The 27094-nt window shown below is 40.9% G+C and overlaps 1 protein-coding gene and 1 pseudogene across 1 annotated transcript in view; one reads left to right on the forward strand and one right to left on the reverse strand.

The window, feature by feature from the left end:
* FGF13 (fibroblast growth factor 13) overlaps positions 1-27094 on the forward strand; it is a 526861-nt gene that overhangs the window by 365356 nt on the left and 134411 nt on the right. The gene's annotated exons all lie outside the window — the stretch shown is intronic.
* Positions 20595-21178, reverse strand: LOC113612491 (60S ribosomal protein L17 pseudogene; annotated as a pseudogene).

The raw sequence follows: 27094 nt of genomic DNA on the forward strand, positions 1-27094 counted from the left end.
GAGCTCTTACATGTCTTTTGATAAATGGATGTCAGGAGCTCAGACCTGCTCTAGAGACCAGAACAAGAAACAAAAGGAAAGTGAAACAAAGGGGCAGCTATTGGTTCCATTGGATTTCCTAATAAAGTTTCAGTTGACCAAAGCGTTTGTCGGGGAGAGGGAAAGGGAAGAGAAAGGGGGTAGGGAGAGAGAGAATGAGAATGAAAGAATGGACCACGATGGCTCAACAAACAGCAGAAGCAGCTAGCTCAGTTAGGAGGATGTGGGCACAGTGCAGGCAGGAGATGATGGTGGTTTGGTCTAGACTCGAGAGTCATCGTGGAGATGATGAAAGTAGTTGGATTTGGAATAGATTTTATAGGTAGAATTAGTGAGATTTATTGATGGATTGGATGTAGGAGTTGATGGAGTGATAAGAATGAAGGATGAATTTTAGGCTTGGGGGCTGAACAATTGGGTGGATGGAGGTGCCATTTACGGAGGTTGGGAATATTGGGGGCAAATCAGGATTGAGTAGTCATGGGATTGGAAACCTCGTGTCCTCCTATGATCATGTCGGTTTTGAGATGTCCACTAAACATCGAAGTCAAGGTATGCCGTTGGCTTTATTTATGAATGTGGCAATGAAGAGAGAAATCAATACTGAAGCTACTGATTGAGTGTTCACAGCTCTCACCTAGGCGGCTGATTTCTAGAAGTTGGGCCTAGAGCTAAGTGGTTCATTACTGTGTACTATTATATGGTGTCTAGCCTGAGAGATGTGGTAGAAATGGTCAGTGCAAATGAACGCCTGAGAAGCGAGAGATCCGATCATTGAAGACTGCAGTAGAAGAACGCTTCCTGCAGGAGGTGGCGTGTGTTCTGGGCCCTAAAGGCTATGCCCAGGGAGAGAGGAATGGTGTAAGCATTCAAAGCTCTGCTAAAATATAGTGTGGCCTTAGTTCTTTGTGAGGGTGTGCTTTGATATGGCTTGATTTGATGACTTTAACGTTTCCTCAGAGTGCCCTGGGTGCTGCGTTCCATTTGGCTTTGGGGTGGAAATGCCCCAATTTTGCCAAAGTGTTTGCTCCTGGTTAAAGGATGTGGACAGTGGAGTGCAGCAGGGCACATGACTTTCAGAGACTCTCAGCTGTCTGTCCCCTGTGTGGTGTGTCTCTAGCACCAGAGATAACCATTTCCTCCTGAGGTTACACCCTCTGCTTGGACCAGGATGCAGAGTAGTTTCTTTGGTGTAGTATCAACTCAGTTTCTCAGGTGGTGGAGCTTTGGAAAGAAATACAGATGTGCCAGTGGGAAAGCATATGGGGAGAAAAGCACTTTCTACACTTGGAAGTGTTGACAGGAGCTGCACCAGTGCACTCTGAGTGTTTCTGCTAAGGCAGCTGCCACCAATGGCTGTGCTATTCCAGGAGGCTGCCGTAATCTGATCGTAGCTCATGCTTATTTCACCTTGTGATGTATTCTTTCAAGTCAATCTATTGTTGTCCAGCTCCAAATCCATGCCTCCCATCCTCACCCTGGGTTAGAACTCGACTTCCCTTCTCTACCCTTGCTGAAGGCATGTCCTAGGGCACTAGTTTTCAAACTCTGCGTTTCAAAACCATAGGGCTTCTGAACTGCGGAATGCTAGGAGAGAGAGGATGAAGTTAGAGGTCAGACATATTCAGGGTGGGACTAAAGGCCACCTCCCCATACATACCAGCTCTGCTGTTAATTGTTTCTTATTCTGAGTTCCACCAGTGGTTTCATTTACATAAGTTTGAAATTTGCTGTTCTAAAAGTATAAATAATAGATTCAAACTCCTAATTTGACTAGATTCCTTCATTAAATTGGGAGATCATTTTCAGAATTGTTTCCTTACTTCTGGTCAACCTAAGGACATGTTAATTTCAGTGATTAGGTGGGTGATATAGCAAGAAAAATATGAGTGGTAAGGGGAGAATAAGTCTTCAACAAGAACAACAGTGACTACAGTAAGATGGGCATGGAGAAGTATAGATCCAGTATTCGCCATGGACTGAAATAATTAAGAGTATTTTGGAAAACAGTGTTGTTATTTAAGTATCATTTTTTGTTAATCTATTCATTCATTAATATCTGTTTATTGAGTACCCACTATATGCCAAGCACCGTGCTTCATCTTGGAGCCACAAAGATGGACAGAGTTCATAGACGTTTTCATTCTGGTCGTCAGCCACACCAGATGTTTAATAGTGCCCCTACCTCCCCCTTGCCCTGTAGAATTAACAGTGCTTAGGTCCTAACACTCGCAGAATTCAACTGGCCCTACACATTTTGGAATCATGAAATTTTAATTTGTTTTTCCATTCCAGCCACTTAGCACAGGACTAATTAAATTGTAGGCCCTAACAGACTCCTCCACCCCTACCCTCCTCCTTTAGATTGCTGGGTCACAAATCCAGTCAAAATACAAGCCAGCCATTCAATTTAACAAGAGCTTCAGACATTTTAATATTTAGATTTCTTCCTCAGCGTATGTGGGTGCTTATGTTTATCACATATTTTATGCCATTATATCAATTCACTTTATTTCACATGGAATGTATCCAGTTATCTGAAAATATAGCAAGGAATTTTGAAAGACTTTCAGGACAGGAAAAAGAGAGGTTTCCTGAGACACCAGTATCTGAAAATAACTTGGCATCTGCTGTTACCTTGTATATTTATTCCCCTAGAGTCACCGTAGATGGCTTTTGTTATCCACATCCAAGTGTGCTTATTTAAAGTTGAATGTATAGGAGGTTATACACATACTGATTTGTATTTATATAACATAGAGAAACCCACGTCAACTTGACATCTGACATTAATTTTGCACCTACTTGAAACATCTGCCTTTCCATTTAATTGGTATCAACAAGTAATTATTATGAGTCTTCCTTTTTAATCTCAAATGAGTCATGATAACATTAGGTAGTATGAAATAAGATTGTTAACCTTTGCCCTACTATTAAGTTGCAATTTCAATATTTCTTTAAAAGTAATGTGGGGCTCTTTTGTATCCCATAGTCTGAAGAGAACTTATAAGACTTATAAGGGACTTCCCTGGTGGTCCAGTGTTTAAGACTCTGCGCCTCCATTGCAGGGGGTGCGGGTTCAATCCCTGGTTGGGGAACTAAGATTCCGCGTGCCACTCGGTGCGGCCAAAAATTTAAAAATTAAAAAAAAGACATTTGTTAAGACTTTTAAGACTGTAGATAATAATTTTCAGCGTTAAAATTATTTGAATGTAGTTTGGTGGGAAGGACAGTCTCAAAATTTGAAATTTGTCTCCTTCAAAACTTAACCACAGCATAGCACAAAGCAGGACTGAATTGAACAGTTTCTTCTGATAATCTTACACAACAGAGATTTGAATTGCAAAGAAGCCTTTTAAAAATAAGATGTGTGCATACAAAAAGAACGTAAGTGAAATTGACAAAGCAGAAAAGCCACATGCCGCGCATAGGCAGGGTGGTGTATCGTGTTACTGATTCTCCTTTTAGGAACCAGGAAGAGCTTGATAATGTGTGTGCTTTCAAGTGTGTGTGTATATATGTGTGTGTGTGTGCATCCCACAGACACATATATAATGCTGGGCTAATTAGCAATGAAGAACTCTCGTCAACAGCATCATTGGTCAAGCACTGTTGGCTCCAACTAATGATTGAGTCTGCCCACCCTGGGTGCATATAGGTGCATATTGAAAATAAGAGTCTGGGTTTCTGAGTGATGCTTTCAGGCCCACAGTGCATTGCACCAGTCAGGTGCAGGTGACATGTGACAGGGAATGATGGTGGGAGGAGGAGCTGTGACAATGAGATAGAGGGCATTTTACGAGAAAATGCAATGTCACCTTTGAAGAATCTGCCCATGAGCGTGAAGTGAGTGGTACCAAAAAGCTAAGAAAAGGGGTTTGAGAGGATAGATGAGAAGCAGGGTGCTTGCCATTTAGCTTCAACAGTTTTTCCTTGTTAGGGAACTGAGGATATTTCAAGTAAATGAAGAAGAAATTTTTAAGGTTTGTGGGAGCAAAGTGTGTCAGGCTTTATAAAGTACATTAGGTCTAAATGTGGTGACGTAGGCCTCTCTTTGAAAGGGTCACCCAGCGAAACTGACTCCTTTCTGGAACTCAGTCAGAAAGGATGGCACTGACTGCTCCAAAGTAGGCACTGTTTTTCAAAGGGTGGATTCTTGCCGTCATTTGCTTCTTAGTCCTAAATCAGACTGGGTGCTACCCCACCACCTGGCATCAAATCGAGACTCACTCTGCCGCCCAGAAAGCAACATTGCATTTACGTTTGCTTCCTGGGCGACCCCAGTAGAGATGAATGACACCGAATGGACCCCGATAAATAGGAAGCAGCTCCTACCCTCCTGACTCAGTTTCCAGTCCCCTATCTCCTACCTGCCCTTTCAGCTATTAGAAGGGATTGTAGCGATTTCTACTCACTTTCTCTAGCGCTTGCATCACCTCTGAATCACCTCTCTTGTTTCTCAGCAGTAGCAATTATGCAGCTAAGATAGGTCATGCCTTGACATCCAAATAGAGGAAACTTCAAACCCCAGTGATTTGGATTGGGAAGCTAGAAATGAAAGCAGAAAGGCTAATTAGGAGGTTGATAACACCATAGCAAGAAAGAGATTGTAGGCCTCAACCAAGGCAGTTGCATTTAGAGTTGGGCAAATGTAGGAGTAATTTGCTAAAAAGGTCCAGGAGAACTTGGCGTTGTCTCGGATGTATGGCTCAGAGGGAAGAAAAAAATGATGAGCTTGAGGCTTCAAGACTTGGTCCCTTGACAAATGGAGGTGCCTTTCAAAGAAAGACAGCAGAAGGAAGAGTTGATTTAACATGTTGAGTTCTGTTTCAAAAAGATGAGTCCGAGGTGCAGGCGCCACATCGTATTGTAGAATTGATGCTTTGGAAGGAGTCCCAAATTTAAGAATTGTGTGAGGAGTACACAGAGTAGATGAGACCACTAGGGAACATGGGCAGAAAGAGAGGGCAAGTAGTCGAGGATGGCCCCCCTTGAATACCTGGTTTTAGGGCCGAGGAAGAAAAAGACAAAGAGAAACTAGGAGAAGGGAACAGGGAGCAGTGGTCAGAAAAGTAAGTAGCGAACCAGGACAGCACAATGTCATGGAAACCAAGGTAAGAGAGCGGTGGCCAATACTGTTAGATTCTTCAAAAGATCAAGGAGAGTGTAAGCTGAGACAAAACCATTGGATTTGGTGGTCATAACTCCAGTTTCTCCCTTTATTATAACAAAATTGAATCAAAACCATGGCTACCATGAAGTTCTTAATAATGGTATAACAACAGCAATGGATGTTTGACGGAAAGGCTTTGGAGAAATAAAGGGATCCAATTTTACTTTATTTATTCATTCAACAAAACTTTATCGAACTTTTCTACATGCCAGGCATCATGCAAGATGTTCTCTGTCTGTTGCCAATATCAGTTATAATATTAGCAGTGCTCTCCCCATGCCTTAGAACTAGGTCTTGATGCAATTATTAATAACTCCTCATTTCATCTTCAAAAATGCCCCGATTTGGACAATAAATTATATTTATTGCTTATGGTCCCCATCTTCAGACTTGTCTGGTCTAGTCCGGTTCTATAACTCTTTCTGCTTCTACAAAGCCTTTCTGAACTCGACTGCAGTGGGACCCTTATGTGAGCCATGTTGTCTATGAAAAGAATCACTCCCCGATTATCTTCACAACTCGTTGTGTATTCCCAAACATACGTCTTACAACTTGTGTAACGTGTCTCACAACGTAGACTGTGTGTGTTCCTGAGGCTCACCTGCTCAAGACCTGCCATTCACGTGTTATCTGCCAAGAATCCATGACAGCCATTCCATCTGGATGGATCTTGATGATTCAGAGTGGGTGTGTCAGTTACTCACAGAAATAACTCACGGTGCAAACTAGCCTGGGTTCATTATGGCAGAACTGACTTGGCTAAACCAAAATTTCCCCAGTGTAGAAATGAGGATTGGAGTATTTTTAGCTGGTTCATAAAGAGTTAAGGGTGTTAGCTACAGGCACTTGTAAATCCAGGCTGTGCTTATTTCTCAGGTTTATAAATAACTTAAACCTATGTAGGAGTTAATTAATTTGGCTCCATTCCACCTACAGTTTACCTTCTTGAGGGAATAACTTGACCCTTCTTATACCCTGTGTTTATAGTTATAAAGAGAACTCCCAACAAAACGAAGAAAACCACACTTCTGTGGAGAAGCTCTAAGATGTCAGACACAGCACAGAATGTCAGAATACCTCTTCCATTAAGGACAAACACATACATGGTATTATTCCTGGCTGGAGTTGCTTACCATTCTGGTTTTTTCTCCTTTAAATGACTGATCTGCTACAGCAGAATGAACTTGTGACTTGGTAGCACTGAATTTTCCTTACTCTAGCCTGACCTCTCCTTTCACTGGCGAATATTTTAAAACAAAATTATTGCCTTTCAGACAATAGGTCTGTTTCTTCACCTCTGAGGCTTCCCATGATTAAATAAGAAGTTACAGGAGTTTTCTCAGTTGTCAGAATCCCAGAATGCAGGAACACTTAACAGTAAGAATAGAAGAGACCACTTGTCAGGCTGACAGATTTCACTGGTAACACCTCTGAAAGGATCTGACAGATTAGACTCCAGGTAAGGCCCAAGAACCGAGCGTAACAGATGAAAATGGATTCAGTCGTTTGATGTCACGATGTAAATGAAATGTGACTTCATAGAAAGTACTCATTCCTGATGCCATGTCCCTTGCGTCATCCAGTCTTCCCAGCCACTGAAGTGACTGCCATCACAAAATGTCATGCCAGAGTCTAGCCCAGTAACTGGGATGGTAGCTTGCATTGTATTGTTGATTTCAGTTTTTAAAATGTAATCTCAATGAATCATTCATTTCATGAATGTGACTAAAATTTTATCGTAAGTTACAAATAAATAATGGTTAAGAAAAGTCACATACCTCACTCAGGGAATTCTGCTGTAAGATCTGAGAAACAATGGGCAGATAAAAGTGGGAAGCCATCCACTCTTTTTCAGAGCTATGAAGTCCATTGGATTTCACCATTTTGAGACTTCGGTCCGGGATGGAGAGGAGGCTCCTGCTCTGAGCCATCTTACACTTAGGTTAGAACATTGGCTGTGAGAATAGATCTTGCCTCTTACTCTTGAACCAGCGCAAGGAAAGGATGGCGGTGACAGAGCTGCAGGCTGAGGCCTCATGACTGAAGAGAACACCAACTAGTATTTAGTGAGCACTTGTTTTGTGTCAGTAATATTTAACTCAGTCCTGACATCTCAATGAGATTGTTCCTGGCATTGTCTCAATTTTGCAGATAAGGAAACTGAGAAAGTGTCTACTCATTGTCAGCTCAATGACTCTGGGACCTAGGACAGGGCCAGAAATGAAACCCAAGGTTTTTAGAGCACAGTCTATGCTCATTTCTCCACATCATGCAGCTTCAGGTGAAGTGTAAAGGCAGGACAAATTGTCCTCATTGAAGCCTTGCTGAATCCTTCATGTTTATAGGTTAGTACATCTTGTATGGTATTGATGCCTAGTTTGTTAGAATCCTTACTTTCATGCCTATCAAGATTTTCATGGCACCTGTATTAGCCCAGATGTTTCTAATCACAGGGCCTTTGCTAGGCCCTGACCGCCATCCACTTACTCCTTGGACGTTACAGTCTAAGATTGCCCTGCACTCTAAGCACCCTGGATTTCCTGGTTGGGGGTTTCTCATGATCAAGCTACTCAGTCCTAGAGGTAGACAGAGCTCTCTTTTTGTGGGTCTGCAGATGGAAGCACCTCAAGCCACACTCGGCGTGGATTAGTTTCCTGTGGCAGCCATAACAAATGGCCACAGACTTGGCTTAAAACAACAGAATTTTATTCTTTCGCATTTCTGGAGGCCAGAAACCCAAAATCGAGTTTTGGCAGTGGTGCACTCCATCCAGAGGCTCTAGGAGAGGATCTGCTCCTTGCCTCTTCTAGTTTGGGGTGGCTTCAGGCATTCCTTGGTGTTCCTTGGTTTGTAACTTCATCACTTTACTCTACGCCTCTGTCTTCATATCACCTCCTCTTCTACTGTGTCTTTTTCTCCTCTTTCTCCAATATCCCTTGCCTTTCCTTTATAAGGACATTTGTAATTGGATTTAGGGCCCACCCAGATAATTGAGGATGATCTCATCTCAATATCCTTAATTTAATGACATCTGCCTCTTTTTTCAAATATGGCAATATTCACAGGTTCAGGGATTAGGATGTGTACATATCTTGTGTGAGAATCAGCGTCCCCCACCAGTGCTCTGAACCACAGGGAATCAGGCTGCCCAGGGCCAAACTGAGTCACTAAGGAATAGGAGGATAAGATGGTGGCTACCCTGCCCTCCTACCTTTTAAAATATGGCCACTCACCCATTGCGCCCTCCAGTCCCCAAGCTACCCTGACACCCCATGAGATCAGTCTCACGTCAGCTGAGGTCCATCCATTCGTGTAAACAGGGTAGCAAAGAGAGATCGCAAGAACTTAGGAATCTCACAGAACTGGGTTTGAAGTTACTCAAAACACTTCCTTTTGATGTGACCTTGGACATGTTCACCGACCTTCTCTAGGACTCAGTTTGTTCACCTGCAGAACAGAAATGAGATGAAGCAATCCATTTTGGTCAGAGGCTCCTGTAAGAGAAAAAAGTGTCTTGGCTTTGGGGACAGAGAGACATGGGTTTGTTTCCTGGCTCTGCCACCCACTAACCACAATTTGGGGCAAGACACTGAAAATCTCTTAAAGCTCAGTTTCCTCATGCACACACAATAGGGATAATAACCCTTATCTTACAGAGATGCTAAGATTTAATAGTAAAAGTTGCAGAAGCTATAGTTGGTGTCAATGCATGTTTATATTCATTATTGTTATTGTGTTGTCATCAGCTACAACTCCGAGAGGGCAGAATCTATGCTAGACGTCCTACCATGCACTGTGGAGCAATGCAGAGATGCATCTTGGTCCTCCTGTAGAGAAGACTGAGCTTTTAGAGGGAGAAAGATGGTATGATTGTGAAAAACTAGAAACACCACTCAGCATATGCCCCTGAAAATTAATTCCTTGGGGGTACAGTTAAGTTATAGGCACTCTTGGGTGAAATTGCATAAATTTGAAGAGTTTAAAAAGGGGTGAAGGGGCTAAGGGTTAATTATGTTTTAAGGAGCCAACATTTTAACTATGGTAAACATTTTGATATCCAGACCACAGATCAAAGCTAATGTCTTTCCTGTCAAAATTCGTAGATTTTAAATATGTCCTGGGGAAAAGTTGAGAAATGTAGACAACTAACAAATGAACCCTTTTTAATTGCTTTTTACTTTTCTAGCCGAATGCTCATGGAGATTTTCTTCTTGTTTTACTGGCAAATTCCAGTTAGGGTCATTAGAGTGACAAAACCAGCTTGACTGTTCTTAAATATCTTGCTTTGTACAGAAGTTAAAAGTGTTGCTGCAGACATCAAGATATTACAATTCAGACCACCGAGGGAGCCTTCCAGGTCAACAGTCCATGTTAGCCTGGTTCCTGCCTCCTTTGATTGCAGTCAAGTACAAAACAGCTGTTAAGTCTTTGGACAGCAGCTCAAATGCATTGCCACAATCAATAGTAGAGAAAAAGGACTTCCCTAAAGAAAGCGGCCAGCGAACAGTGACATACAGAAGGCGGGCTTTGACATCATAGTAAGCATCAGGCCAAGGAAGTAGAACTCTTGTTTCCTGCATGTGCAAATCCAGGTTCTGAGGATCCATTCTCGTGCTCAATAGACAGTGAGTAAGTGCTGCTGACCCTTGAACAATGGGGGGATTAGGGGCACCGACCCTCCACAGAGTCAGAAATCTGCCTAGAACCTGACAGTTGGCTGGCTGTATCCGAGGTTCTGCATCTGCAGGTTCAACCAATCGTGGATCATCTAGCATGTACTGTACTATGTATCTAGTGAAAAAAATATTCGCGCAATAAAAAAACCTGCGCAATTCACACTCGTGTTGTTCAAGGGTCAACTCTACTTTGCGAATTCACCAGCCTTGTGCCAGATGCTGGCGATACAGAGATAAAGAAGACAGCCCTGACGGGCAACCTCTGAAAGTTACTGTGAGACGCTCCTGCTCATTTTAGGAAGGGTAGGGGCGGAGACTTCACAGAGGAGGGGCAATTTCAGCTACATATGAGAGGGTGGAATGGGAACTAAGCCTGGATATCAGAGGCAGAGATTTTATTAAATGCAAAGGACAAAGACACAGAGATGTGAAAACAAACAAAAAAGAAGCATTAAGATAGGTGAAGGGGGAAGGGCTGGCTCTTTGGGTCTGAACATATCTAGAAAGTGTTTCTGGGTAGATCCAGGACCAGATGACGGATAGGATATAGGAGAGGAAAGAGGCTGAAAGGCTGTGAAGCCTTACTTAGGCTTGGGCACTGGGCAGGCAGTTTGGGTTTGCCCAGCGTACTTTCTCTGTGCAGCAAAATCTGGGCCACCAGAGACAGCGCATCCCTGGAGCTCTGGGTGATTAAGGGCTAATTCAAACAGCAAGTAATCGTTCCTCATTTAATTTCTTTTAAAACATTTTCACAGTGCAGATAATGAGGAAAAATCTTCTGCTTTGAAAAGTCAAGCAGGATCCACCACTTTAAAGAAATTAGTCTCAAACTCTTGCAAATGGAAGCTAGTAAGTGAGCAGATATTGGCAGTTTGGTTCAGGAGCTTAAAGATTTCCCTGTCCCACTAAAGAAAGATTGAATCATTGGTTAACCAGGAAGGTTTTCCAAGGAAAAAGAGGAAAGTCCCAATGATTTTTTTTTTGTTTATTTCTTTTTTATTTTTTATTTTTTTTGTGGTACACGGGCCTCTCACTGTTGTGGCTTCTCCCGTTGCGGAGCACAGGCTCCGGACGCGCAGGCTCAGCGGCCATGGCTCACGGGCCCAGCCGCTCCGCGGCATGTGGGATCTTCCCGGACCGGGGCACGAACCCGTGTCCCCTGCATCGGCAGGTGGACTCTCAACCACTGCACCACCAGGGAAGCCCTTTGTTTACTTCTTATAAAACGATTACATTTCCTCTCTTTGACCTGGTGCGAGTAGAATTGGTAATGTATTGCAACTTGAAAACTAGCAGTTGATTTTGGAATCTTAGTGTTAACAGGGATCATTTCAATAACACTAAGCCTCAGAGTGGTTATGTGGCTTGCCCAGAGTCACACAGCTACTTAGTTGCAGATCTAGCTGGACCAGAAGACAGAAGGCCAAGGTTTTCATTACCTTTCCTTTTGTCAGTGCTGCCCTCTGGCCACGGTAGTGAATGATGGTTGCATTTTGCTGGGTGGTGAGAAAGGACAGTAGGAAGTGAGGTAAAGAGATGGTTGGGGGAATTCTAACAAACTCTTGGAGGCAGGAAGTTCTCTGGTTCACTGTAACACCTTGGAGAAACCAGCCCACTTGAAGCAGGGGCTTCAGATTAGAGAAACATGGAAATCAGTCCCCCGGGAAGACCCTGGAGATGCCAGACTATTTGACCCAGGCTTGGTAAAGAACTGCCAAGGGCTTTTAATTTCCTACAAATAAAACAACCTTCTCCTCCTCCAGTGCAGATATGGAGTGGGTGTTTATATGTTGGTTCCCTTGCCCTCTTCCCCAGTTTGTTTTCTGGAAAGTGGAGGGTGAAATCCCTCCCTGGCTTTTCCCACAGGACTGGTTGGGAAAATAGGGAGGAAAAGGAGTTTAGATTTTATTCTAAGTCTCTTGGGTAGTCCCTGGAAGATTTTAAGTAAGGAAATGAATGATATGATTTTTTTAACCATGTTTTAAAATTGAAATATAGCTAATTTACAATGTTGTGTTAGTTTAGGTGTACAGCCAAGTGATTCAGTTATACACACACACACACACACACACACACACGTATATTCTTTTTCAGATTCCTTTCCATTATAGGTTATTACAAGATATTGAACATAGTTCCCTGTGCTATACAGTAGGTCCTTGTTGGTTATCTATTTTATAAATAGTAGTGTGTATATGTTAATCCCAAACTCCTGATTTCTCTCTCCCTCCCCACCCCACTATCCCCTTTGGTAACCATAAGTTTGTTTTCTATGTCTGTGAGTCTGTTCCTGTTTTGTAAAAAAGTTGATTTATATCACTTTTTTAGATTCCACATATAAGCGATATCATATATTTGTCTTTTTCTTTCTGACTTACTTCAGTTTGTATGATAATCTCTAGGTCTATCCATGTTGCTTCAAATGGCATTATTTCATTCTTTTTTATGGCTGAGTAATATTCCATCGTCTATATATATACCACATCTTCTTTATCCATTCATCTGTCAATGGACACTTAGGTTGTTTCCATGTATTGGCTATTATAAATAGTGCTGCTATGAACATTGGGGTGCATGTATCTTTTTGAATTAGAGTTTTCTCCAGATATATGCCCAGGAGTGGGATTGCTGGATCATATGGTAGTTCTAGTTTTAGTTTTTTAAGGAACCTTCGTACTATTTTCCATAGTGGCTGCCCAATTTACATTCCCATCAACAGTGTAGGAAGGTTCCCATTTCCCCACACACTCTCCAGCATTTATTGTTTGTAGACTTTTTAATGATGGCCATTCTGACCGGTGTGAGGTGATACCTCATGGTAGTTTTGATTTACATTTCTCTAATAATTAGCGATATTGAGCATCTTTTCATGCACTTGTTGACTGTGTGTATGTCTTCTTTGGGGAAATGTCTATTTAGGTCTTCTGCCCGTTTGTTGTTAAGTTGTTTGTTTTTTAACAATATTAATTTGTATGAGCTGTTTTTATATTTTAGAAATTAATCCCTTGTTGGTTGCATCATTTGCATATTTTCTCCTAGACCGCAGATTGTCTTTTTGTTTTGTTTATGGTTTCCTTTGTTGTGCAAAAGCTTTTAAGTTTGATTATGCCCCATTTGTTTATTTTTATTTTTATTTCCATTACTCTAGGAGATGGATCCAATAAAATATTGCTGCAATTTATGTCAAAGAGTGTTCTGCCTATGTTTTCCTCTAGGAGTTTTATAGTACCTGGTCTTACAGTTAGGTCTTTGATCCATTTTGAGTTTATTTTTGTATATGGTGTTAGAGAGTGTTTGATTTCATTCTTCTACATGTAGCTGTCCACTTTTCCCAGCACCACTTATTGAAGAGACTGTCTTTTCTCCATTGTATATTCTTGCCCCCTTTGTCATAGATTAATTGACCATAACTATGTGGATTTAATCTCTGGGCTTTTTATCCTGTTCCATTGATCTACATATCTGTTTTTGTGTCCGTACCATACTGTTTTGATGACTGTATCTTTGTAGTATAGTCTGAAGTCAGAGAGCATGATTCTTCCAGTTATGTTTCTGTTATTCTTTCTCAAGATTGTTTTGGTTATTTGGGGTCTTTTGTGTTTCCATACAAATATTTTAATTTTTTGTTTCATTTCTGTGAAAAATGCCATTGGTAATTTGATAGGGATTGCATTGGATCTGTAGATTGCCTTGGGTAGTACAGTCATTTTAACAATATTGACTCTTCCAATGCAAGGACACAATATATCTTTCCATCTGTTTGTATGGTTTTCAATTCTTTCATCAGTGTCTTATAGTTTTCAGAGTACAGGTCTTTTGCCTCTTTCGATAGGCTTATTCCTAGGTATTTTTTTTTAATGTGATAGTAAATAGGAGTGTTTCCTTAGTTTCTCTTTCTGATATTTTATTGTCAGTGTATAGAAATGCAACAGATTTCTGTATATTTATTTTGTACCAGCAACTTTACCAGATTCACTGGTGAGCTCTAGTAGTTTTCTGGTAGTGTCTTTAGGATTTTCTATGCACAGGATCATGTCACCTCCAAACAGTGAAAGTTTTACTTATTTTCGAATTTATATTCTTTCATTTCTTTTTCTTCTCTGATTGCTGTGGCTAGGACTTCCAAAACTATGTTGAATAAAAGTGGTGAGAGTTGGCATCCTTGTCTGGTTCCTATTCGAGAGGGAATGCTTTCAGCTTTTCACCTTTGAGTATGAAGTTAGCTATGGGTGTATCATACCTTTATTATGTTGAGGTATATTCTCTCTGTGCCCACTTTCTGGAGAGTTTTTATTATAAATGGATGTTGAATTTTATCAAAAAATTTTTTCTGCATCTATTGAGATGAACATATGGTTTTTATTCTTCAGTTTGTTAATGTGTATCACATTGATTGATTTGTGGATATTGAAAAATCCTTGCATCCCTGGGATAAATCCCACTTGATCATGATGTATGATCCTTTTAATGTATCATTGTGTTCGGTTTGCTAGTATTTTGTTGAAGATTTTTGCATGTATGTTCATCAGTGATATTGGCCTGTAATTTTCTTTTTTTGTGATATTTTTGCCTCTTTTTGGTATCAGGGTGATTGTGGCCTCATAGAATGAATTTGGAAGTGTTCCTTCCAAAAGGAACACATGCTGCAATTTTTTGGAATAGTTTCAGAAGGATAGCTGTTAACTCTTCTCTAAATGTTTGGTAGAATTTACCCATGTAGCCATCTGGTCCTGGACTTTTGTTTATTAGGAGTTTTTAAATTACTGTTTAAATTTCAGTGCTGGCAATTTGGTCTGTTCATATTTTCTGTTTCTTCCTGGTTCAGTCTTGAGAGATTGTACCTTTCTAAGAATGTATCCATTTCTTATAGGTTGTCCATTTTATTGGCATATAGTTGCTCAGAGTAGTCTCATGATTCTTTGTATTTCTGTGGGGTTGCTTGTAACTTCTCCTTTTTCATTTTTGATTTTATTGCTTTGGGCCCTCTCCATTTTTTTTATAGATGAGTCTGGCTAAACGTTTATCAGTGTTGTTTATCTTTTCAAAGAACCAGCTTTTAGTTTAATTGAAGTTTCCTATTGTTTTCCTCATCTCTATTTCCTTTATTTTTGCTCCGATCTTTAAGATTTCTTTCCTTCTACTAACTTTGGATTTTGTTTGTTCTTCTTTCTCTAGTTGCTTTAAGTGTAAGGTTAGGTTGTTTATTTGAGGTTTTTCTTGTTTCCTGAGGTAAGTTTGTATCGCTATAAACTTCTCTCTTAGAACTGCTTTTGATGCATCCCATAGGTTTTGGATCATCATGTTTTTGTTTTCATTTGTCTCTAGGTATTTTTTAATTTCTTTGATTTCTTGAGTGATCCATTGGTTGTTTATTAGCATATTGTTTAGCCTCCACGTGTTTATTTTTTTGCAGTTTTTTCTTGTAGTTGATTTCTAGCCTCATAGCATTGTGGTTGCAAAAGATGCTTGGTATGATTTCAGTTTTCTTAAATTTGCCAAGGCTCACTTTGTGACCCAGCATGTGATGTATCCTGGAGAATGTTCCATGTGCACATGAAAAGAATGTGTATTTTGCTGCTTTCCGATGGAATGCTCTATAAATATCAACTAAGTCCATCTGGTCAAATGTGTCATTTAGCACCTGTGTTACCTTATTGATTTTCTGTCTGGATGACCTGACTATTGATGTAAGTGGGGTGATAAAGTCCCACACTATTATTGTGTTAAGTCTATTTCTCCTTTTATGGCTATTAGCATTTGCTTTGAGGTGATTGTACGTTGGGTGCATGTATATTTACAATTGTTATATCTTCTTCTTGAATTGATCCTTTGATCATTATGCAGCGTCCTTCTTTGTCTCTTGTGACAGTCTTCATTTTAAAGTCTATTTTGTCTGATATAAGTATTGCTACTCCGGCTTCCTTCTGATTTCCATATGCGTGGAGTACCTTTTTCCATCCCCTCACTTTCAGTCTGTATGTGTCCCTAGGTCTGAAGTGGGTCTCTTGTAGACAGCATACATATGGGTCTTGTTTTTGTATGGGTCTTTGTTTTGTTTAGCCAGTCTATGTCTTTTGGTTGGAGTATTTAATCCATTTATATTTAAGGTAATTATCACTATGTATGTTCCTATTACCATTTTCTTAATTGTTTTGGGTTTGTTATTGTAAGTCTTTTCCTTCTCTTCTGGCTCCTGCCCAGAGAAGTTCCTTTAGCATTTGTTGTAAAGCTGGTTTGGTGGTGCTGAATTCTCTTAGCTTTTGCTTGTCTGTTAAGCTCTTGATTTCTCCATCAAATCTGAATGAGATCCTTGCCGGGTAGAGTAATCTTGGTTGTAGGTTTTTCTCTTTCATCACTTTAACTATATCCTGCCACTCCCTTCTGGCCTGCAGAGTTTCTGCTGAAAAGTCAGCTGATAACCTTAGGGGGATTTCTTTCTATGTTATTTTTTGTTTCTCCCTTGCTGCTTTTAATATTTTTTCTTTGAATTTAATTTTTGTTACTTTGATTAATATGTGTCTTGCTGTGTTTTTCCTAGGGTTTATCCTGTATGAGACTCTCTATGCTTCCTGGACATGGGTGACTATTTCTTTTCCCATGTTAGGGAAGTTTTCAACTATAATCTCTTCAAATACTTTCACAGATGCTTTCTGTTTCTCTTCTTCTTCTGGGACCCCTATAATTCGAATGTTGGTGCCTTTAGTGTTGTTCCAGAGGTCTCTGCGATTGTCTTCAATTCTTTTCATTCTTTTTTTTCTTTATTCTGCTCCTTGGCAGTTATTTCCACCATTGTGACTTCCAGCTCACTTATTCGTTCTTCTGCCTCAGTCATTCTGTTATTGATTCCTTCTAGTGTATTTTTCATTTCAGTTATTGTGTTGTTCATCTCTGTTTGTTTGTTCTTTAGATCTTCTAGATCTTTGTTAAACATTTCTTGTTTAACATTTTCTCAATCCATGCCTCCATTCTATTTCCAAGACTCTGGATCATCTCTACTATCATTACTCTGAATTCTTTTTCAGATAGATTGCCTATTTCTTCTTCATTTATTTGGTCTTATAGGTTTTTACCTGCTCCTTCATCTGTGACATATTTTTTTGCCGTCTTATTTATTTATTTATTTTTTATGAGTGGGATTGTGTTCCTGTCTTACTGGTTATTTGGCCTGAGGCTCCCAACACTGGAGTTTGTAGGCTGTTGGGTAGAGCTGGGTCTTGGTGCTGAAATGAGGACCTCCATGAGACCTCACTCCGATGAATATTCCCTGGGGTCTGAGATTCTCTGTTAATTCAGTGTTTCAGACTTGGAGCTCCCAATGTAGGAGCTTTGGCCCGACCCCTGGCTGGGAACCCACGGAGATATTCCTGAAAGTGGCCAGAGTCTGGAGTGCTCCAGGCACACACACCCCAAGCCGGCACCCCTCACTTGACTGTGATAGTTCTAAGGTGCCTGTTAGACATCCAAATGGCGATGTCAAGTAGGCAGTTGGATATGAGCGGAAATGTAAACCTGGGAGTCATCAGTACATAGACAGTATTTAAAGCTATAGGACTGAATGAGGCCACTTAGGATGAGAAGAAAAGGAGGCTGCAAAACAGTTTGGGAGAGAGGCCAGTGTGATAGAAATAGAACCAGGAGAGTGCAGCGTTCTGGAAGCCAAGGGAAGAACAGGTTTTAAAATGGATGGAATAGTCAGATATGTCAAGTCCTGCTGGGAATCAAGTAAATTAAGAGCAGAGAAGAGACCACTGACTTCGATGACATGAAGGTCATTGATAACTTTTGCAAAAACAGTGTCTGTAGAGTGAGTGGTGAGGAGAGAAACTGGAATTAGAGTTGAGGAAAAAATGAGAGATGTAGGGGCTTCCCTGGTGGTGCAGTGCTTGGGAGTCTGCCTGCCAATGCAGGGGACAGGGGTTCAAGCCCTGGTCCCAGGGGATCCCACATGCCACGGAGCAACTGGGCCCATGTGCCACAACTACTGAGTCTGCACTCTAGAACCCGCGAGTCGCAACTGCTGAGCCCGCGTGCCACAACTACTGAAGCCCGTGCACCTAGAACCCGCGCTCCGCAACAAGAGAAGCCACCGCAATGAGAAGCCCACGCACCGCAGTAGAGTGGCCCCCGCTCGCCGCAACTAGAGAAAGCCCGCGTGCAGCAATGAAGACCCAACACAGCCAAAAATAAGTAAATAAATTTTTAAAAAATGAGAGCTGTAAAGTCAAAATGGTGACTACAGACTACTTACACAAGAGATTTTGTTGTGAAGTGGATGAGAAATGAGGTGGCAGGTGGAATGGAGATTTAGGGTAAAAGGAATTTTTTGTAAAAATGGCAAATACCTAAGGCAAGCCCATTTGCTGCTGAAGATGATCAGAGGGAGAGGGAGAAATTTGAGATGCAAGAAAGAGAGGGAATAATGAGAGGAAGGGGACCCCTTAGAAGGCTAGAGGGGATGCGATGAACACTGAGCACAAGTGGAGGAGATAGCCACAGAGAGAAGCAGGGACATTTTACTATACGGCTGCTCCTTTGTCAATTGAGTGGGCCTAGAACATCATCTGTGAGCGAAAGGTTAGATGTTGGATTTGTTTGTAGGTTTGAGAAGGGAGAGAAAGCTGTGAAATCGTTGTTTTGGCAGTAGGAATGTGAACATGAAAGCAAGTGGTGTGATGTTCAGGCAACATAGAGGGCTCATTTGAAATTTAAAATCAGGGTTTTAAATTTTAAAACGAAACCTGCCAACACTACTGTGTGTTTTTGCAGACAATATTCAGCTGCTAAAATAGAGGGATGTAGTAGGCAGAGAGGAGAGTTGACTGAAGTTGGGACTTTGCAAGGCAGATGTGATAGAGGGAGAGAGAAATTAGTGAGCTAAGCTTGTTTGCAAGAGAGTGAATACAGTGATGGATTGTTGAGTCAAAGGTTTGGATAGAGTGAATTGAAGACATAGGGTAGATGATTAACTGTGAGAAGGTGGTGAGTACCTTGCAGGTCTTGATGAAGTTAATTACTGAATGATCTGGAAGGAAGAGAAACAGGCAGGCAGAGAAAGAGGAGCCCAAAAGGGAGATTGAGGAATGACCTGTGAAGACGGAGAGGGAAAGAATGTTTCTAGAAGGAAGGAGCAGTCAGCAGGGTGAGACATCAAGTAAGGTAGGGATAGAGGGCTTCCCTGGTGGCGCAGTGGTTGAGAGTCTACCTGCCGATGCAGGGGACACGGGTTCGTGCCCCGGTTCAGGAAGAGCCCATATGCCACGGAGCGGCTGGGCGCATGATCCATGGCCGCTGAGCCTGCGCGTTCGGAGCCTGTGCTCCGCAACGGGAGAGGCCACAACAATGAGAGGCCCGCGTACCGCAAAAAAAAAAAAAAAAAAAAAAAAAAAAAAGATAGGGATAGAATGACAAGAAGATCGTTGTTAACCTTGACAAGAGCCATTTCAGTGGAGTGATAGTATCCATTGTGGTGGACTGAGAATTGATTGGGGATGAGGAAGTTGAGACAGAGAAATCAGAAGCTGGTTGTGCAGGGAAACTAAAAAAATAGGTGGTTGCTAGACAGGAATATGGAGCCTTAAGTGACTGAGCAACTCTTGCTTTTTCTTAATGGAAATTATTATTGGTATAACTGTAGATTCACATGCAGTTAGTTGCAAGAAATAAACAGAGATTTTTTTTGCATGACCTGCCCAGCTTCCCCTAACAATCACATCCTGCATTAACACAGTACACTATACCACCCAGGACATTGACACTGCTATAAAATGCCGATTCTACCCAGATTTCCCCAGCACCACCTGCACTTGCGTGTGCGTATACATATTAAATTCTATACAGTTTTATCACTTGTGTGAGTTGTGTGTGCATCAGCACTCTTAGGACTACACACGGTTCCAACACCAGATGGATCCCTCATGTTGCTCTTTTATAACCACATACGTCACCCTCCTGCATCCCTCTCACCATCCCTCCGCCATCCCTAACTGCTTGCAACCACTAATCTCTTTTCCATTTCTATAATTTTGTCATTTCTTGAATGCTATATATGTGAAATCACACAGTATGTAAACTTTGGGAATTGGCTTTTCTCATTCAGCATAATTCCCTGAGATTCACCTAGGTATTGTGCATATCAATAACTTTTTTCCTTTTTATTCCTGAGTTCCATGATATAGATATACCACACTTAGCATAACCATTCACCCATTAAAGAACATCTGAGCTGTTACCTACTGGTTTTCCAATCTTACACATAAAGCTGCTATAAACATATTTGTACAGATTTTTGTGTGAAGATGGGTTTTCATTTCTCTGCAATAAATACTTAGGAGTGCAATTACTGGGTCATTTGATAGTTAGTTGCATGTTTAATTTTTTAAGGGACTGCCAAACCATTTTCCAGAGTGACTGCACCATTTTACATTCTTAAGAGCAATAGATGAGTGATCCAGTTATTGGCATCATCACCAGAATTTTCTCCTGTTATTTTTTATTTTAGCCATTTTACTAAGTGTACAGTGGTATCTTATTGTGCTTTTAATTTGTGTTTCCCTGATAGCTAATGATTTTGAATGGTTTTTTATGTGCTTATTGGCCCTCTGTATATCCACTTTGGTGAAATATCTGTCTGACTTTTGTCGATTTTTTTTTTCAGTTGGATTTTTTGACTTTTACTCTTGAGCTTTTTGGTTTTTTTGTTTTTTTACTTTTATTTGCATTTATTTTTTGCGGCATTTATTCCCGGGCCATAAGTTTTTGTTTCTTCAGTTTCTTCTGGGATGTCTTTTTCTTCTGGGCAACCTCCTCTTGTGGTTTAGGAACAATCTGTTCTTTTTCAGTAAGGATCATCTCAGTGTGGCAGGGAGACCTCATGTATGGGTTGATCCGACCATGAGCTCTATAAGTCCTGTGCCTAATCTTGGGGGCTTTGTTCACCTGGATGTGCTCAATGACCAGAGAATCTACATCTAAGCCCTTAAGTTCAGCGTTACTCTCTGCATTTTTGAGCATGTGCAGTAAAAATTCAGCACTCTTTTTTGGGCCACCGACCCTGCTTCCAGCCCCACTGTCTGGCCTGGGCACACCTACCAACTCCACCATTGTAACGTCGGAATGGCACACATTGCTTCTTTAAAGTGACGTCCTTTGGATACTTGGTGGCTTTTAAGGTATGCATACCCTTAATGGCCTGGGCAGTTTCACGAGCATTCTTAAAGTGAACACAAAGATTTGAACCTCTTGACTTGCATGATTTTGTGGGGTTTTCTGGGTCAAGTGAATAGCGAACCATTTTTAGAGGTCACCTCAGGCCGTTTACTGGAAAAGCTACTCTTGAGCTTTGACAGTTCTCTGTATATTCTAGATACTCTAGATAGTTTTAGTCAGATACGTGGTTTGCAAATATTTTCTCCCAGACTGTAGCTAGTGTTTTCATTCTCTTTGCATGGCCTTCCTCAGAGAAAAGAATTTTCTTGAAAAAGTTTTCTTGAATTTCACTTGAAAGATTGTGAAACTCCCTCCTGTTCTTCATGGTTTCAGATGAGAAATATGCAGTCAGTCGAATTGGTATTGTCTCTGGGTAATGTGTTCTTTCTGTTTGGCTGCTTTCAAGATTTCTTTTTTGTCTTTATTCATCAGAAGTTTAATTATAATGCGTCTTGGCATGCATTTCTTTGTGTTTATACTATTTGGAGTTTGCTCAGCATCTTGAATCTATAGGTCTACATCTTTCACCAAACTTGGGAAGTTTTTAGCCCTTATGTTTTTACATTTTTTCAGTTCCATTTTCTTCCTCTCCTTCTTGGAGTCCTATGATGTGAATATTGGATCTTCTGTTGTTGTTCCACAGATCTCTGAGGTTCTGTTCATTTTTTTTTACAGTCTGTTTAATTGCTGTTATTCATATTTTGTGAACTCTGTTGATCCATTCTCAAGTTCACTGATTCTATCCTCTGTCATCAATCTACTATTGATTTCATCCAGTGATTTTTAAATTTATATTATTGTATTTTTCATTTTTATAATTTCCCTTTTGTTCTTTTTTATAATTTGTATTTCTTTTCTGAGATTCTATATTTTTTCATTTGTTTCATGAGAATTTCTAATTGTTGTTTAAGCATTTGTATGATGGCTGCTTTAAAATCCTTGTCAGATAATTCCAACATCAAAGTCATCTCAATGTTGACATTAGTTGATTATCTTTTATTAAAATTCACATTGTGATTTTCCTGGTCCTTGGCATGACAGGTGATTTTTTTATTGTGTCATGGACGTTTTGGTAAATATGTTAGCCAAACAGAGAAGGTGCAGAGTCAGGTAAGTTTATAAGTTTCATAACAGAAATTTGAGGGCATTCTTATCCAATGGACCTAATATTTTTTTCTCTGAAACAGAGATGCAGCATAAAAGCCCAGACACTGAGTTTGACATTCCTGGCTATGAACCCCAGCTGTTAGACCTTTGGCAAGTCAAGTAATCCCTTTATGCCTCAGTTTCCCATAGAAGGGAAATAACAATAGCGTATATCCTCATAGGAATGTTATGATGATTAATTGAAATGAAATCATATTTGTGAAGTGCTTAGAATCAGGTATTACATAAGTGTTTGTACATAAAACTTTCTCATAGGGTTCTTGTATTAAATGAAATAAGTTTGCTAAGCACTTTGCTTATCAAACTGCTCAGTATTCAGCATTCAAAAAATAGTCATTTTCCTACTTATTCTTTTCAGCCTTAGGCTGTTCTCTTGAATTAAAAGCATTGGTCAAAATTTGCCAAACTCAGCTGAATCCTGTGCCTTTGGTAGAGAGGGTCGAGGTGAGAGTGGGCATGGGCATCTGGAACCAGTGTGGGTAGGAATAGTGGGGATGGAGCAACTGAGTATGAGGAATTTCAGAACGCCTACCTCAGTGCACTTTCTGCTGCAGTGCTCTTTGCCTGCAGTGTTCTATGCAACTTGCTGCCTTTCTTTTCCATAAGCCTGCGTGCTCTCTTGGTCAGGACCAGCAATAAGAGAAGGTTCCAACCTTTTCACATCACAACATGCCCTCCATGTTGCAACATACACCCTCTCCCAAAGTAACATTTGAATGTCCCTGAGAAAACCATTGTTTTGAAGTGTCTGAAATATGTTCATATGAGCAGTCAGCTACATCAATCGTGAAAAAAACCCTCTTAGTTCTATTTGTTTTGCAACAGTGGAAAAATCATACGACCTTTCATGGTAGTAAAGGAATACAAAGAAGAATTAAGAGTGCCATCTTGTGGAGCGAGCTGCTATTACTACTTAGGAGTTACAAAAAGCCACCAGTGGGAGCTGAGTGTGTGGTTTTTTTTAATATCCTCAAGGCCCAGCCTGGAAGAAATGCTTGAAAATTACTTGATGAATAAATGAATGAATGAGAGAAGGGGATAGGGATGAAGCAGAGACTTGCTTTGGAAAGTTATTGGTAAGATGGATGTCACCTTGATAAAACGTCTAATGCCCTGGCCATTGTTGGTTTGGAGACCTTTAAAAATGGTATTGTAGGGTACCCTGAGGCATTATTATGTGCCTGCAGTAGAGGAAAATGAGGCATGAAATGTTTGCGTAAGTAAATCACAGGCTACCAACTTTTCCATGTTCTGGTCTTGGCAGTGGTAGATGAGTAAACTACCTGATGGTGTTAGTCTCTTCCTGTAAGTATCAGTGTGCTACGAATTCATAAAGCATTGAAAGAACATGAAGAATAGGTTTGCTTCCGAGCTGGTAGGTGCTGTCTGTGTTCTAGAAGGTTGAACTAAATGAAATTGAAAAAGAACTATTTTGACTTGTAACAATGTCAATTTCATAGGGGTCGGCCTAATATCTCAAACTAGTTCATGTAACAAATTTATTCTGGACGTACAATAGGTCTAGATGCTGAGCGAGGCCCTGGAGCATACAGAGACAAATAAGACATGGGTCTTGGCTTCAGGTACCTCACCATTAAGTGGGGGAAGTGGACACTTAGATAACATGCCTTGTGTTCTAGTCATTTCTGTTAACTGCCAACTGTGTAAGGTTAAGCCAGACTCTGTGGAGGTGCTATGGAAGCTCTAGGAAGGCATAACAGTTTGGCGTGGCGGATAAGAGCATGGCCTCTGGCTCCAGCTTGGCTGTGTTTGAATCTTAATTTTGCTACTTACCAGTTGGATGACTTTGGGCAAAGTACTAAACTTCTCTATACCTCAGTTTCCTCATCTATAAATTGGGAGAATACAGTGCCCCCTTCACATGAATGAAGTCAGGGTGAAATGAGTTAATATGTACAAAGCCCTTGCCTAGCTTCTGGTAAGTGCTGTATACGTTTTAGCTCTCGGCATCATCGTCGTCATCAGGATCATCATCATCATCTCTGTTGCTACAGAGGAAGCATTTGAGGTGTGTTTTGTAGGGTGAGCTAAACTTCACTATTAGTTCTTTCACTTTTTAAGTTTAAAAATAAGTTACTGGGACTTCCCTGGTGGTGCAGTGGTTAAGAATCCACCTGCCAATGCAGACGACACGGGTTCGAGCCCTGGTCTGGGAAGATCCCACATGCCACGGAGCAACTAAGCCCGTGCGCCACAACTATGGAACCTGCGCTCTAGAGCCTGCGAGCCACAACTACTGAGCCCATGAACCACAACTACTGAAGCCCGCGCACCTAGAGCCCGTGCTCCACAACAAGAGAAGCCACCGCAATGAGAAGCCCATGCACCGCAAGGAAGAGTAGCCCCCGCTCGCTGCAGCTAGAGAAAGCCCGCATGCAGCAACGAAGACCCAACACAGCCAAAGAATAAATAAATAAATAAATAAATAAGTTACTTATTGCGGTCCTACTTTTACTAGTTCCCATGAGGAATGGGTAGAAACCATTATCTCCTCCCTTCTAGTAGATCATCATCTCCTTCAAGTCTGGTCCTGAGACAGGACCTAGAGCAAAAGAGTGGCACAATGACAGGACAGAGGACAGTAGTACTGGTGTCACTGGACTGTATGGTACATTGGGCTTGTGTTAAGAGTATGGAAGATTATTTGAATCTATCCATGTACACACTTGTAAAGGTAAAACCCCTTCTGGGTTGGCTTTAACAAAATCAACCGAAAAAACTAGAAAGAATCTTAACAAAATAAAGGCATGGGCGTGTCCTACTGCCGGCATATGGTACCTTAAGTGTGTTCTGTAGACGCTTGATGGACGCTGAATGGTCTGTGTTCTCAAGTTGTGAAATAACTCCTCCATGAAACACAGTTTGTATTAAATTGCTTAATCCTAAATTATTTTTTGTGCCTTAGCAAAAGTATTGACGGCTAAGAAGGAAGATTATAAACATAAACTGTCATGGAATATGGACAGTCCAAATTTTACTTTGGTTGTAATGCCTTAGCCACTTAACAATATATTGTAGCATGGCTTTATGAAAAGTGGATAATGTTCATCATTTGATTGTTCAGTATTTCAAAGTTCTTAGGCTAATGGGCAATTGTTATTGATGTTTAATGTTTCTTAAAATGTACAAGTGGGAACAGTGACATGTTTGCTCCTCTCCCCCATCACCGCCCACTTGGTCCCGGAGACTTGGGAAGCCCATCTGCCTTACTCATCAGTAAGTCCAACTTTGCTCCAGTCATCTAGGGGCCCAGTGAGATCAGGATTTCTCTGGAAGGTCCGCATGTGGCCTCACTGGAAGGAATAGCCCTGTGCATCAGGACCAGTTCTCGGGCACAGTACAGACTGTGGGGGGCACAGGCCATGAGGGTGGACTAACTAATTTCATGGTTCTATTTGTATTAACTTGCTTCCTGGAATCCTGATCCCTCTTTAAATTTTACGCAGCTACTATCATTTGCCTTTACTGAGTATCAACTGATCACCTCTTTCGCTTTTCAGTGAGGCCCTTTTTCTGGACTAAATATAGACCAGCCATCACCTTGAATTCACAATGACGCAGCAGTTAGCTCAGTGGGGAAATAGTCTTCTCTGCTTCTGTGGTTTGAGCCCACTCTATATACGTTCATAACTAGCTTTGCCAGCAAGACTCAATGAATGACACTTTGTCTAGATTCCTGTTAGGAACCAATAGTATGAGACGTAACACCAGTCTAACACAAGATCTATAATATGTGTAGTTAGAGTACTTCATGGATTTTAAAAGTTACCAAAGCTAATGACCTGTTAAATAAATCACAGAGGTAAAAGAAAAAGTGGCCAAAACCATAGTCGATCAATTTGTGTTAGAACTTGAGATTCTAATTTACCATCCGGCTAACAGAACATGCTTTTGAATAGAAAATGAGACCCAACCTCTGGCCATCTTTACATCTTTGCAACTTACTCACAAAACTAGCAAAGTTTGCTCAATGCCAGTGCTAAACATGGTTGAAAACAGCACGGAGTTAAAGGACTGACACACAAAATACATAATAATTGAAAATAAACAGTATCAAAATTCTGTCTGGGGGGACTTCTCTGGCAGTCCAGTGGTTAAGACTCCACACTTCCACTGCAGGGGTCACAGGTTCGATGCCTGGTCGGGGAACTAAGATCCCGGAAAAAAAAAAAAAAAATTCTGTCTGGGTAAAACCTTTGCTGTCGTTGGGGGGTGCTGTAATTTGAGAGTACAAATTCAGCAGTGACGAGATGTAAGGTATCGAGCTCCCTATGCCCGCCCTTCACCTAACCAGTTATTCCTGTGTTGTAGTCCTTCCTGTTGTATTCTGGAAGAAGGGAAGCTCATAGAAGATTGCTCCAGATTTAGAAATAATACCAACAATAGAGATGATAATAATATTAGCAGCTCCAATTTCTGGAACCTTTTCTCTGGTTGGGTGCTTAAAATGTGTTACCAGGTTTAGTTCTTGCTAAAGCCCTGAGACATAGATACTTTTATTCTCCTCATTGTAATATTCGAAAAACTTGCTTTTAAAGAAGTCATCAATTTATGTTTTCTCTGAAAGCACAGAGAACAGAACCTAACCGATCAATAGCAAAAATGAAGACTCTTTCTACTTTTCACTTTAAATGGATCTGTTATCACAGCCTCTGCGGAATTTAGCAGCCCAACCTTGATGTTCTAAATCCTTCCAAACTGAGTTTGCTCCCTTCCTTTCAGAGAGAAAAGCTTCTTTCTCTTCCAGAATCATGACAGTCTCCTTTCTCCTTGTCTACTCCATCCTGAATGTCAGGGAAAGAAGAGAGGGTGT

This window comes from Aethalodelphis obliquidens, unplaced genomic scaffold (genome assembly GCF_003676395.1).
Source record: "Aethalodelphis obliquidens isolate GAN/ISIS:26980383/991018 unplaced genomic scaffold, ASM367639v1 scaffold78, whole genome shotgun sequence".
NCBI classification, from domain to species: domain Eukaryota; kingdom Metazoa; phylum Chordata; class Mammalia; order Artiodactyla; family Delphinidae; genus Aethalodelphis; species Aethalodelphis obliquidens.